This window comes from Oncorhynchus keta, unplaced genomic scaffold (assembly GCF_023373465.1).
Source record: "Oncorhynchus keta strain PuntledgeMale-10-30-2019 unplaced genomic scaffold, Oket_V2 Un_contig_2206_pilon_pilon, whole genome shotgun sequence".
NCBI lineage: Eukaryota > Metazoa > Chordata > Actinopteri > Salmoniformes > Salmonidae > Oncorhynchus > Oncorhynchus keta.
The window spans coordinates 253,921-266,823 of NW_026282741.1; positions in this window are offsets into that span (position 1 = coordinate 253,921).

Sequence of the window (12,903 nt, forward strand, 5' to 3'; positions counted from 1 at the left end):
TATTGTTGTATTATTGTTGTATTGTTGTTGTATTATTGTTGTATTATTGTTGTATTGTTGTTGTATTATTGTTGTATTATTGTTGTATTATTCCGTATTGTTGTTTCGTTGTGGAAGCACATCGTTGGACAATGTGTACCAACTTCAAACACTCTGCTGCTCACTGGCAGGATGCACTTCAAACACTCTGCTGCTCACTGGCAGGATGCACTTCCAACAGAGCAGAGCACTAGTTGTTGCTACTGACTGAGTGCAGATATGAGATTCATTACTACACACACACACACACACACACACACACACACACACACACACACACACACACACACACACACACACACACACACACACACACACACACACACACACACACACACACACTCCTCTCACCGGGGTATTTATTATTGCATAAAGAGCAGACACCTGTGTTCACAAAGCATCTCAGAGTAGGAACGTTGATCTAGGATCAGCTCCTCTTGTCGATGTTTTGTCTTATTGATTGTGATTTAAACGAATCCTCGATCAGCACTCTGAGGTCACAGACAGTATCTTGTCTTTTTCCACTCTCCTCCCCCTCCTCCTCTCCTCCCCCTCCTCCTCCTCTCCTCTACTCCCCCTCCTCCTCTTCTCCTACCCTCCTCTTCCTCTCCTACCCTCCTCCTCTTCTTCTCCCGTACTCCCCCTCCTCTCCTACCCTCCTCTTCCTCTCCTCCTCTCCCCCCTCTCCTCCCTCTCCTACCCTCCTCCTCTCCTCCCCCTCCTCCTCCCTACTTTTCTCCTCCCTCCTTTCCTCCTCCCTCCTCCTCCTCCCTACTCCTCTCCTCCTCTCGTCTTTTCAGGTTTGATCTACACTACAGGTATTCTGGACTGTGAAACCAAGTCGTCCTATTGGTTGACGGTCCACGCGACCACCCGCGGGGTCACGCCCCTCTCCGCCTCGATTGAGGTCTTCATCCAGGTGTGTGACAACACTAGTGTGTGTGAAGGTGTCCTCATGCTTCCCAGTGTCCTCCACAGTTCAGAAGACCTTGTGCATATATTATGACAACATTTGTGATGTTTTCTTTCGTTTTAGACTTTGGGTAAGTTGTTTTTCTTCCTCCGGCTGTTCGGGGCAAAACAAAACATTTTCACGAGGTCAGCCGAAGTTCGGTTAGCTGAAGTCTACGCCCCTTCTTCCGTGATTGGTCAACTGTAGGGATTCTTAAATAAAGTCTTTGTTGTCATTCAACAAGAGTGACGATTCGTTTTCATGCATATTTTGTCATTGAGAAATTCTGCACCAATCGTCTTTATGTAAAATAGCACGACTAAGAACTCCTCGGGAACAAAAAAAAACGTCAAAATTAACAACAGATTTCATTCGGACTATTTTGAAGACGTATAACCTGGCTTCCTTTTCATGCGAGCACGCTTGTTCGGGTCACCTAGCTGACTTTGAAGCATGTTGATGCCTTCAGTGTGTTTCTGAGTGTGTGTGTGTGTGTCTCTCTGCCTTTCAAGACGTTTTCAGGTCCATCTGTATTCTCCCCAGAACAAAGAGCTTAATGACACCAAGCCTACAACCCGAACAGCAAGCAATGCGGAATCAACAGACCAGTGACTATCTCTTCCTCAGTTAATACCTACATTAAGAACCAACAGACCAGTGACCATCTCTTCCTCAGTTAATACCTACATTAAGAACCAACAGACCAGTGACCATCTCTTCCTCAGTTAATACCGACATTAAGAATCAACAGACCAGTGACCATCTCTTCCTCAGTTAATACCTACATTAAGAACCAACAGACCAGTGACCATCTCTTCCTCAGTTAATACCTACATTAAGAACCAACAGACCCGTGACCATCTCTTCCTCAGTTAATACCTACATTAAGAACCAACAGACCAGTGACCATCTCTTCCTCAGTTAATACCTACATTAAGAATCAACAGACCAGTGACCATCTCTTCCTCAGTTAATACCGACATTAAGAACCAACAGACCAGTGACCATCTCTTCCTCAGTTAATACCTACATTAAGAACCAACAGACCAGTGACCATCTCTTCCTCAGTTAATACCGACATTAAGAACCAACAGACCAGTGACCATCTCTTCCTCAGTTAATACCTACATTAAGAACCAACAGACCAGTGACCATCTCTTCCTCAGTTAATACCTACATTAAGAACCAACAGACCAGTGACCATCTCTTCCTCAGTTAATACCGACATTAAGAATCAACAGACCAGTGACCATCTCTTCCTCAGTTAATACCGACATTAAGAACCAACAGACCAGTGACCATCTCTTCCTCAGTTAATACCTACATTAAGAACCAACAGACCAGTGACCATCTCTTCCTCAGTTAATACCTACATTAAGAACCAACAGACCAGTGACTATCTCTTCCTCAGTTAATACCTACATTAAGAATCAACAGACCAGTGACCATCTCTTCCTCAGTTAATACCTACAATAAGAACCAACAGACCAGTGACCATCTCTTCCTCAGTTAATACCTACATTAAGAACCAACAGACCAGTGACCATCTCTTCCTCAGTTAATACCTACATTAAGAACCAACAGACCAGTGACCATCTCTTCCTCAGTTAATACCTACATTAAGAATCAACAGACCCGTGACCATCTCTTCCTCAGTTAATACCTACATTAAGAACCAACAGACCAGTGACCATCTCTTCCTCAGTTAATACCTACATTAAGAATCAACAGACCAGTGACCATCTCTTCCTCAGTTAATACCTACATTAAGAACCAACAGACCAGTGACCATCTCTTCCTCAGTTAATACCTACAATAAGAACCAACAGACCAGTGACCATCTCTTCCTCAGTTAATACCTACATTAAGAACCAACAGACCCGTGACCATCTCTTCCTCAGTTAATACCTACATTAAGAACCAACAGACCAGTGACCATCTCTTCCTCAGTTAATACCTACATTAAGAACCAACAGACCAGTGACTATCTCTTCCTCAGTTAATACCTACATTAAGAATCAACAGACCCGTGACCATCTCTTCCTCAGTTAATACCTACATTAAGAACCAACAGACCAGTGACCATCTCTTCCTCAGTTAATACCGACATTAAGAACCAACAGACCAGTGACCATCTCTTCCTCAGTTAATACCTACATTAAGAACCAACAGACCAGTGACCATCTCTTCCTCAGTTAATACCTACATTAAGAACCAACAGACCAGTGACCATCTCTTCCTCAGTTAATACCTACATTAAGAACCAACAGACCAGTGACCATCTCTTCCTCAGTTAATACCTACATTAAGAACCAACAGACCAGTGACCATCTCTTCCTCAGTTAATACCTACATTAAGAATCAACAGACCAGTGACCATCTCTTCCTCAGTTAATACCGACATTAAGAACCAACAGACCAGTGACCATCTCTTCCTCAGTTAATACCTACATTAAGAACCAACAGACCAGTGACCATCTCTTCCTCAGTTAATACCTACATTAAGAATCAACAGACCAGTGACCATCTCTTCCTCAGTTAATACCTACATTAAGAACCAACAGACCAGTGACCATCTCTTCCTCAGTTAATACCTACAATAAGAACCAACAGACCAGTGACCATCTCTTCCTCAGTTAATACCTACATTAAGAACCAACAGACCAGTGACCATCTCTTCCTCAGTTAATACCGACATTAAGAACCAACAGACCAGTGACCATCTCTTCCTCAGTTAATACCTACAATAAGAACCAACAGACCAGTGACCATCTCTTCCTCAGTTAATACCTACATTAAGAACCAACAGACCAGTGACCATCTCTTCCTCAGTTAATACCTACATTAAGAACCAACAGACCCGTGACCATCTCTTCCTCAGTTAATACCTACATTAAGAACCAACAGACCAGTGACCATCTCTTCCTCAGTTAATACCTACATTAAGAACCAACAGACCAGTGACCATCTCTTCCTCAGTTAATACCTACATTAAGAACCAACAGACCAGTGACCATCTCTTCCTCAGTTAATACCTACATTAAGAACCAACAGACCAGTGACCATCTCTTCCTCAGTTAATACCTACATTAAGAACCAACAGACCAGTGACCATCTCTTCCTCAGTTAATACCTACATTAAGAACCAACAGACCAGTGACCATCTCTTCCTCAGTTAATACCTACATTAAGAACCAACAGACCAGTGACCATCTCTTCCTCAGTTAATACCTACATTAAGAACCAACAGACCAGTGACCATCTCTTCCTCAGTTAATACCTACATTAAGAACCAACAGACCAGTGACCATCTCTTCCTCAGTTAATACCTACATTAAGAACCAACAGACCAGTGACCATCTCTTCCTCAGTTAATACCTACATTAAGAACCAACAGACCAGTGACCATCTCTTCCTCAGTTAATACCTACATTAAGAACCAACAGACCAGTGACCATCTCTTCCTCAGTTAATACCTACATTAAGAACCAACAGACCAGTGACCATCTCTTCCTCAGTTAATACCTACATTAAGAACCAACAGACCAGTGACCATCTCTTCCTCAGTTAATACCTACATTAAGAACCAACAGACCAGTGACCATCTCTTCCTCAGTTAATACCTACATTAAGAACCAACAGACCAGTGACCATCTCTTCCTCAGTTAATACCTACATTAAGAACCAACAGACCAGTGACCATCTCTTCCTCAGTTAATACCTACATTAAGAACCAACAGACCAGTGACCATCTCTTCCTCAGTTAATACCTACATTAAGAACCAACAGACCAGTGACCATCTCTTCCTCAGTTAATACCTACATTAAGAACCAACAGACCAGTGACCATCTCTTCCTCAGTTAATACCTACATTAAGAACCAACAGACCAGTGACCATCTCTTCCTCAGTTAATACCGACATTAAGAACCAACAGACCAGTGACCATCTCTTCCTCAGTTAATACCTACATTAAGAACCAACAGACCAGTGACCATCTCTTCCTCAGTTAATACCGACATTAAGAACCAACAGACCAGTGACCATCTCTTCCTCAGTTAATACCTACAATAAGAACCAACAGACCAGTGACCATCTCTTCCTCAGTTAATACCTACATTAAGAACCAACAGACCAGTGACCATCTCTTCCTCAGTTAATACCGACATTAAGAATCAACAGACCAGTGACCATCTCTTCCTCAGTTAATACCTACATTAAGAACCAACAGACCAGTGACCATCTCTTCCTCAGTTAATACCTACATTAAGAACCAACAGACCAGTGACCATCTCTTCCTCAGTTAATACCTACATTAAGAACCAACAGACCAGTGACCATCTCTTCCTCAGTTAATACCTACATTAAGAATCAACAGACCAGTGACCATCTCTTCCTCAGTTAATACCTACATTAAGAATCAACAGACCAGTGACCATCTCTTCCTCAGTTAATACCTACATTAAGAACCAACAGACCAGTGACCATCTCTTCCTCAGTTAATACCTACATTAAGAACCAACAGACCAGTGACCATCTCTTCCTCAGTTAATACCTACATTAAGAACCAACAGACCAGTGACCATCTCTTCCTCAGTTAATACCTACATTAAGAACCAACAGACCAGTGACCATCTCTTCCTCAGTTAATACCTACATTAAGAACCAACAGACCAGTGACCATCTCTTCCTCAGTTAATACCTACATTAAGAATCAACAGACCAGTGACCATCTCTTCCTCAGTTAATACCTACATTAAGAACCAACAGACCAGTGACCATCTCTTCCTCAGTTAATACCTACATTAAGAACCAACAGACCAGTGACCATCTCTTCCTCAGTTAATACCGACATTAAGAACCAACAGACCAGTGACCATCTCTTCCTCAGTTAATACCGACATTAAGAATCAACAGACCAGTGACCATCTCTTCCTCAGTTAATACCGACATTAAGAACCAACAGACCAGTGACCATCTCTTCCTCAGTTAATACCGACATTAAGAATCAACAGACCAGTGACCATCTCTTCCTCAGTTAATACCTACATTAAGAACCAACAGACCAGTGACCATCTCTTCCTCAGTTAATACCTACATTAAGAACCAACAGACCAGTGACCATCTCTTCCTCAGTTAATACCTACATTAAGAACCAACAGACCAGTGACCATCTCTTCCTCAGTTAATACCTACATTAAGAACCAACAGACCAGTGACCATCTCTTCCTCAGTTAATACCTACATTAAGAACCAACAGACCAGTGACCATCTCTTCCTCAGTTAATACCTACATTAAGAACCAACAGACCAGTGACCATCTCTTCCTCAGTTAATACCTACATTAAGAACCAACAGACCAGTGACCATCTCTTCCTCAGTTAATACCGACATTAAGAACCAACAGACCAGTGACCATCTCTTCCTCAGTTAATACCTACATTAAGAACCAACAGACCAGTGACCATCTCTTCCTCAGTTAATACCGACATTAAGAACCAACAGACCAGTGACCATCTCTTCCTCAGTTAATACCTACATTAAGAACCAACAGACCAGTGACCATCTCTTCCTCAGTTAATACCGACATTAAGAACCAACAGACCAGTGACCATCTCTTCCTCAGTTAATACCTACATTAAGAACCAACAGACCAGTGACCATCTCTTCCTCAGTTAATACCTACATTAAGAACCAACAGACCAGTGACCATCTCTTCCTCAGTTAATACCTACATTAAGAACCAACAGACCAGTGACCATCTCTTCCTCAGTTAATACCTACATTAAGAACCAACAGACCAGTGACCATCTCTTCCTCAGTTAATACCTACATTAAGAACCAACAGACCAGTGACCATCTCTTCCTCAGTTAATACCTACATTAAGAACCAACAGACCAGTGACCATCTCTTCCTCAGTTAATACCTACATTAAGAACCAACAGACCAGTGACCATCTCTTCCTCAGTTAATACCTACATTAAGAACCAACAGACCAGTGACCATCTCTTCCTCAGTTAATACCTACATTAAGAACCAACAGACCAGTGACCATCTCTTCCTCAGTTAATACCTACAATAAGAACCAACAGACCAGTGACCATCTCTTCCTCAGTTAATACCTACATTAAGAACCAACAGACCAGTGACCATCTCTTCCTCAGTTAATACCTACATTAAGAACCAACAGACCAGTGACCATCTCTTCCTCAGTTAATACCTACATTAAGAACCAACAGACCAGTGACCATCTCTTCCTCAGTTAATACCTACATTAAGAACCAACAGACCAGTGACCATCTCTTCCTCAGTTAATACCTACATTAAGAACCAACAGACCAGTGACCATCTCTTCCTCAGTTAATACCTACATTAAGAACCAACAGACCAGTGACCATCTCTTCCTCAGTTAATACCTACATTAAGAACCAACAGACCAGTGACCATCTCTTCCTCAGTTAATACCTACATTAAGAACCAACAGACCAGTGACCATCTCTTCCTCAGTTAATACCTACATTAAGAACCAACAGACCAGTGACCATCTCTTCCTCAGTTAATACCTACATTAAGAACCAACAGACCAGTGACCATCTCTTCCTCAGTTAATACCTACATTAAGAACCAACAGACCAGTGACCATCTCTTCCTCAGTTAATACCTACATTAAGAACCAACAGACCAGTGACCATCTCTTCCTCAGTTAATACCTACATTAAGAACCAACAGACCAGTGACCATCTCTTCCTCAGTTAATACCTACATTAAGAACCAACAGACCAGTGACCATCTCTTCCTCAGTTAATACCTACATTAAGAACCAACAGACCAGTGACCATCTCTTCCTCAGTTAATACCTACATTAAGAACCAACAGACCAGTGACCATCTCTTCCTCAGTTAATACCTACATTAAGAACCAACAGACCAGTGACCATCTCTTCCTCAGTTAATACCTACATTAAGAACCAACAGACCAGTGACCATCTCTTCCTCAGTTAATACCTACATTAAGAACCAACAGACCAGTGACCATCTCTTCCTCAGTTAATACCCTTCCTCAGACATTAAGAACCAACAGACCAGTGACCATCTCTTCCTCAGTTAATACCGACATTAAGAACCAACAGACCAGTGACCATCTCTTCCTCAGTTAATACCTACAATAAGAACCAACAGACCAGTGACCATCTCTTCCTCAGTTAATACCTACATTAAGAACCAACAGACCAGTGACCATCTCTTCCTCAGTTAATACCTACATTAAGAATCAACAGACCAGTGACCATCTCTTCCTCAGTTAATACCTACATTAAGAACCAACAGACCAGTGACCATCTCTTCCTCAGTTAATACCTACATTAAGAACCAACAGACCAGTGACTATCTCTTCCTCAGTTAATACCGACATTAAGAACCAACAGACCAGTGACCATCTCTTCCTCAGTTAATACCTACATTAAGAACCAACAGACCAGTGACTATCTCTTCCTCAGTTAATACCGACATTAAGAACCAACAGACCAGTGACCATCTCTTCCTCAGTTAATACCGACATTAAGAACCAACAGACCAGTGACCATCTCTTCCTCAGTTAATACCTACATTAAGAACCAACAGACCAGTGACTATCTCTTCCTCAGTTAATACCGACATTAAGAACCAACAGACCAGTGACCATCTCTTCCTCAGTTAATACCTACATTAAGAACCAACAGACCAGTGACCATCTCTTCCTCAGTTAATACCTACATTAAGAACCAACAGACCAGTGACCATCTCTTCCTCAGTTAATACCTACATTAAGAACCAACAGACCAGTGACTATCTCTTCCTCAGTTAATACCGACATTAAGAATCAACAGACCAGTGACCATCTCTTCCTCAGTTAATACCTACATTAAGAACCAACAGACCAGTGACCATCTCTTCCTCAGTTAATACCTACATTAAGAATCAACAGACCAGTGACCATCTCTTCCTCAGTTAATACCTACATTAAGAACCAACAGACCAGTGACCATCTCTTCCTCAGTTAATACCTATACCTACATTAAGAACCAACAGACCAGTGACCATCTCTTCCTCAGTTAATACCGACATTAAGAATCAACAGACCAGTGACCATCTCTTCCTCAGTTAATACCTACATTAAGAACCAACAGACCAGTGACCATCTCTTCCTCAGTTAATACCTACATTAAGAACCAACAGACCAGTGACCATCTCTTCCTCAGTTAATACCTACATTAAGAACCAACAGACCAGTGACCATCTCTTCCTCAGTTAATACCTACATTAAGAACCAACAGACCAGTGACCATCTCTTCCTCAGTTAATACCTACATTAAGAACCAACAGACCAGTGACCATCTCTTCCTCAGTTAATACCTACATTAAGAACCAACAGACCAGTGACCATCTCTTCCTCAGTTAATACCTACATTAAGAACCAACAGACCAGTGACTATCTCTTCCTCAGTTAATACCTACATTAAGAACCAACAGACCAGTGACCATCTCTTCCTCAGTTAATACCTACATTAAGAACCAACAGACCCGTGACCATCTCTTCCTCAGTTAATACCTACATTAAGAATCAACAGACCAGTGACCATCTCTTCCTCAGTTAATACCTACATTAAGAATCAACAGACCAGTGACCATCTCTTCCTCAGTTAATACCGACATTAAGAACCAACAGACCAGTGACCATCTCTTCCTCAGTTAATACCTACATTAAGAACCAACAGACCAGTGACCATCTCTTCCTCAGTTAATACCTACAATAAGAACCAACAGACCAGTGACCATCTCTTCCTCAGTTAATACCTACATTAAGAACCAACAGACCAGTGACCATCTCTTCCTCAGTTAATACCTACATTAAGAACCAACAGACCAGTGACCATCTCTTCCTCAGTTAATACCGACATTAAGAATCAACAGACCAGTGACCATCTCTTCCTCAGTTAATACCGACATTAAGAATCAACAGACCAGTGACCATCTCTTCCTCAGTTAATACCGACATTAAGAATCAACAGACCAGTGACCATCTCTTCCTCAGTTAATACCGACATTAAGAATCAACAGACCAGTGACCATCTCTTCCTCAGTTAATACCTACATTAAGAACCAACAGACCAGTGACCATCTCTTCCTCAGTTAATACCGACATTAAGAATCAACAGACCAGTGACCATCTCTTCCTCAGTTAATACCTACATTAAGAATCAACAGACCCGTGACCATCTCTTCCTCAGTTAATACCTACATTAAGAACCAACAGACCAGTGACCATCTCTTCCTCAGTTAATACCTACATTAAGAACCAACAGACCAGTGACCATCTCTTCCTCAGTTAATACCTACATTAAGAACCAACAGACCAGTGACCATCTCTTCCTCAGTTAATAACGACATTAAGAATCAACAGACCAGTGACCATCTCTTCCTCAGTTAATACCTACATTAAGAACCAACAGACCAGTGACCATCTCTTCCTCAGTTAATACCGACATTAAGAACCAACAGACCAGTGACCATCTCTTCCTCAGTTAATACCTACATTAAGAACCAACAGACCAGTGACCATCTCTTCCTCAGTTAATACCTACATTAAGAACCAACAGACCAGTGACCATCTCTTCCTCAGTTAATACCTACATTAAGAACCAACAGACCAGTGACCATCTCTTCCTCAGTTAATACCTACATTAAGAACCAACAGACCAGTGACCATCTCTTCCTCAGTTAATACCTACATTAAGAACCAACAGACCAGTGACCATCTCTTCCTCAGTTAATACCTACATTAAGAACCAACAGACCAGTGACCATCTCTTCCTCAGTTAATACCTACATTAAGAACCAACAGACCAGTGACCATCTCTTCCTCAGTTAATACCTACATTAAGAACCAACAGACCAGTGACCATCTCTTCCTCAGTTAATACCTACATTAAGAACCAACAGACCAGTGACCATCTCTTCCTCAGTTAATACCTACATTAAGAACCAACAGACCAGTGACCATCTCTTCCTCAGTTAATACCTACATTAAGAACCAACAGACCAGTGACCATCTCTTCCTCAGTTAATACCTACATTAAGAACCAACAGACCAGTGACCATCTCTTCCTCAGTTAATACCTACATTAAGAACCAACAGACCAGTGACCATCTCTTCCTCAGTTAATACCTACATTAAGAACCAACAGACCAGTGACCATCTCTTCCTCAGTTAATACCTACATTAAGAACCAACAGACCAGTGACCATCTCTTCCTCAGTTAATACCTACATTAAGAACCAACAGACCAGTGACCATCCTTCCTCAGTTAATACCTACATTAAGAACCAACTGACCATCTCTTCCTCAGTTAATACCTACATTAAGAACCAACAGACCAGTGACCATCTCTTCCTCAGTTAATACCTACATTAAGAACCAACAGACCAGTGACCATCTCTTCCTCAGTTAATACCTACATTAAGAACCAACAGACCAGTGACCATCTCTTCCTCAGTTAATACCTACATTAAGAACCAACAGACCAGTGACCATCTCTTCCTCAGTTAATACCTACATTAAGAACCAACAGACCAGTGACCATCTCTTCCTCAGTTAATACCTACATTAAGAACCAACAGACCAGTGACCATCTCTTCCTCAGTTAATACCTACATTAAGAACCAACAGACCAGTGACCATCTCTTCCTCAGTTAATACCTACATTAAGAACCAACAGACCAGTGACCATCTCTTCCTCAGTTAATACCTACATTAAGAACCAACAGACCAGTGACCATCTCTTCCTCAGTTAATACCTACATTAAGAACCAACAGACCAGTGACCATCTCTTCCTCAGTTAATACCGACATTAAGAACCAACAGACCAGTGACCATCTCTTCCTCAGTTAATACCGACATTAAGAACCAACAGACCAGTGACCATCTCTTCCTCAGTTAATACCTACATTAAGAACCAACAGACCAGTGACCATCTCTTCCTCAGTTAATACCTACATTAAGAACCAACAGACCAGTGACCATCTCTTCCTCAGTTAATACCGACATTAAGAATCAACAGACCAGTGACCATCTCTTCCTCAGTTAATACCGACATTAAGAATCAACAGACCAGTGACCATCTCTTCCTCAGTTAATACCGACATTAAGAACCAACAGACCAGTGACCATCTCTTCCTCAGTTAATACCTACATTAAGAACCAACAGACCAGTGACCATCTCTTCCTCAGTTAATACCTACATTAAGAACCAACAGACCAGTGACCATCTCTTCCTCAGTTAATACCGACATTAAGAACCAACAGACCAGTGACCATCTCTTCCTCAGTTAATACCGACATTAAGAATCAACAGACCAGTGACCATCTCTTCCTCAGTTAATACCTACATTAAGAACCAACAGACCAGTGACCATCTCTTCCTCAGTTAATACCTACATTAAGAACCAACAGACCAGTGACCATCTCTTCCTCAGTTAATACCTACATTAAGAACCAACAGACCAGTGACCATCTCTTCCTCAGTTAATACCTACATTAAGAACCAACAGACCAGTGACCATCTCTTCCTCAGTTAATACCTACATTAAGAACCAACAGACCAGTGACCATCTCTTCCTCAGTTAATACCGACATTAAGAACCAACAGACCAGTGACCATCTCTTCCTCAGTTAATACCTACATTAAGAACCAACAGACCAGTGACCATCTCTTCCTCAGTTAATACCGACATTAAGAACCAACAGACCAGTGACCATCTCTTCCTCAGTTAATACCTACATTAAGAATCAACAGACCAGTGACCATCTCTTCCTCAGTTAATACCTACATTAAGAACCAACAGACCAGTGACCATCTCTTCCTCAGTTAATACCT